This window comes from Chelon labrosus, assembly GCF_963514085.1.
Source record: "Chelon labrosus genome assembly, chromosome: 23".
Classification (NCBI taxonomy): domain Eukaryota; kingdom Metazoa; phylum Chordata; class Actinopteri; order Mugiliformes; family Mugilidae; genus Chelon; species Chelon labrosus.
In genome coordinates, this window is record NC_140356.1 from 13,947,992 (window position 1) to 13,951,449 (window position 3,458).

The following is a 3,458-nucleotide window of genomic DNA, read 5'->3' on the forward strand; positions in this document are numbered from 1 at the left end:
CTCGTGGAATCGGGACCTAAATTAGGCAAGAAAATAGTTCACATCTGAAACATGCTAACCGTTTCCTCCCATTTGCAGCCTTACACTAAGCTAAGCTAAGCTAAGCTAACCAAACTGAGCCAGCTACGGGATATAGCTTCTTTCCCATATCTTACAGACATAATAACTGCGCCAAACATTTGTCAAATAGGTTCAATTCTTTCATAATTTGTTTCTTGTGTGGAGGCAGTGAAGCAAAACAGGCTAAGCTGTGTACCTACAAAGTAAAAAGCACACTCGGAGATTAACATATCTGCATTTGGTTGAACCGACTTAACTGAATCACTTTTTTTGAATCGATCCCTTCATTTTTACAGAGTGATTCACACATGCTGTCCATTCCCAGAGAGACAGTCACAAGGACGCTGTTGTTTTCTCCGAGCTAACGGCTAATGCAGCCAGGAATTAGCACAAGATAACATCTTAAACTCTTCAACTGCTTACACTTACAATACCACACGTATACACACCTTCGAGTTCCCCGCTGTTTTAACAGACACCCGCCCTCCCCACACACCCCCGATTAACACAGACTTAAAATGTCAGGCTGGCTCGTGTGAGGGGAGAGTGTAGAGACTAACCAAGTGTTGCTGCAGCTGCTGCAACTACAAGAAAGGACTCGGGTCACTGTGAGGGAACGCTGCATGCTCAAGGATTTGTTCACTGAAGCTCCTGTAAACTGAAATCAGACGAACTGTAGATCAAAAGACTTCAAATATTGAGAATTATGATCACAGTTTTGCCAAAGTGAATGCACTTCTGGTTCCGTGAGCCAGATATCATGTGGAATATGCGCCGTTCTGCCTTTTGCTTCAGTTCAGCGAGCAATGAACAAATTTTTTGAACAAACCTTGTTAATGAACTGATTATAGTGATTCGGGAAATTAAAAATAGCTGATTAATGCATTGTTATCTCCATGCTTCAGGTGATCCATCTTCTTGGGTTTCCAGATTCGATGCGATTTAGGTGTCTCTACAGTACAAGCAAGAAAATTACAACTTACTCATTGATCCAGCATGCAATTGCCCCTTAAACCACATTATTATATATTTTTTTAATCTGCATATGTAGCTTAAATACAAGTAGGCCCACATTGTTGGTAGGGATATGTCTGAACTTTGGACAGAGCCTTGACCCCTTGTCTTGAGTCTCGATGATGAGCCAGTTGTGATTCAAGCTCCAGACCCTGACGTCAGTCTTCATGTCCGGCTATTTGAACAAAATCAAACACATCTTTCAAAGAGAGAAGTGGGAGAAAATTATACGATTATGAATTTATAAAGGTGCATCACCGCTGAGGATGTACGTTTGCGTAACCGCGTGCCACGCCTGTCCCACATGGTAAGTGTGTGTCACAGGGAGGTGTGTTGAAGGGAGGTCAAACCTCGGTCCGGGTAATTTGCCACAGATGAAACCCGACGCCATTCCAGGGGACCAGTGCAAGTAAACGTTTCAAAGCTGCAGGAAATCTATTAGCACCTGGTGGGACTCCCTGCACGCCCCATTCTGTCCTCTCTCTCTCCCCCCTCCCTCCGTCCTTCCATCCCTCGCTCTGCCATCTCACCTCTCCCTGTCCCACCCCAGTTAATAAAGCCACACAAGACCACCTCACTCCTGCTGCGCCACAAAAGCCAAGGGATTAGTGAGTGCCTGTGTGTGTGTGCGTGTGGCGAGGTGTGCATTTACGCCCGTTATATGTGGACCTTGGAGTGTGCGCGCAGAAAGTGCATGTAATGTATCTGGACCTGTCCTTTTAACACACGTGGAGCCAGTTAGCAGAGAATGAGGTGCCAGACGAGCATGCAGCAGCTGCCACACTAGAAACAATAGCTCATGATCCAGACACAGTAGGCTCCAGTCGCTGCTAATGCTGACTCTAGGTCAGATCCGAGGTACTGCTGAAGTCACTGAGATGATATTAGTGTCCACGTCACGTGATCTACGGCCATTTTATCACTTTTTTCAAATTATACCAGAGAAAATATATGTCCTCTCTTTCATCACCTGCTGGCAAAGTAACTGGATTTCACGTAAAGCATTCCGAGGAGAAGGAAGACCATTAAGGCTGTGACACACCAAGTCGACGGTCAGTTGTTGGCCAGTGGTGGGCAATCAGTGAGCCCTTGTTTTGTTGGTGGTGGCCATAGAAACTAGTTGGACCCCAGTTGGCAGGTTTCCAGCCAATTCAGCAGGTTGTATTGATGGCTGAACGTGGAAAGGCCAGCTCTGTGTGACAGTTCCCGAACTTCCTAGCCTCCCCGCTAATCGTAGCTATTCACATTCCCCCTTTCAAATGACGAATACAGACTACTTTGGTATAAAGAATTATTTCCATTGCACTTTCGCAGGACATATGAGCCAGTTGGCCATTGGCTGTAGTCTTTGCAGTGTGTTCAAGTGCAACGTTTGAATGGAATGGTTTCAGCAGAACCTTTTGCAGGAAGGCACGTCAAGTGATGGTTCCCAGCCTGTTCTCAAACCATTCATTCATTCATCTTCTGTAACCGCTTGTTCCTGTGAAGGGTTGCTGGGGGCTGGGGCCTATCCCAGCTGTCATCGGACGAGAGGCGTGGTACACCCTGGACAGGTCTACAGGCCAATTTAGAATCACCAATGAACCTAATGAGCATGTCTTTGGACAGTGGGAGGAAGCCGGAGTACCCAGAGAGAACCCACGCAGACACAGGGAGAACATGCAAACTCCATACAGAATGGCCCAGTCGGCCCATGGATTAGAATCTGGACCTTCTCGCTGTGCTAACCACCTCGCCACCGTGTCGCCCTGTTCTCAAACCAGTTCTGGTTTGAGAACAGGTAAAGAACCGGCTCTTGACCAGGAAAACTGTGTCAACAGTTACTGCCAGTCTAGAACTGAGAACTTCTCACATCGGTGGCTGTAGACAGGATTGTTGTAACGAACAATACCGACGAAAACTTGACTGTAACTTCCATGCTTGCCTCAGAGCTGACCTTGCAGTCCTTGTCAGAAGTTCAAGAACAAAACTGATGTTCAAATGGAAGACAGCAGGAAAGAACAGCGATGTAATGACAGAAAAGAAACTCATTATGTGAAGGTTTATAAGATGATATAACTCCGAGCTGTCATTGTGAAAAAAAATTAACAAAAATAAATTTACATTTAGCACAGGCTTAATTTTAAAGTTTGGAAGCCAAGTTCAATACCAAAATCCGTTGGCTCCTCTTTCTCTTCACCTCTTTCTTCATAGTATGGGTCCCAGAAGAAACATGATAATGTTGAAGCTGCAATGCCTTGAGGTATTTCAACCCGGCGCAGGATTCACGCATGGTTATTTACTTTGCATTATTTCATTTAAGTGCAGGTGATCTGGGGTAGACAGACCATTTACAACCGATGAAACAACTTTGGCCTGACGTTGTGTCTTGTGGTCCAGTTCAG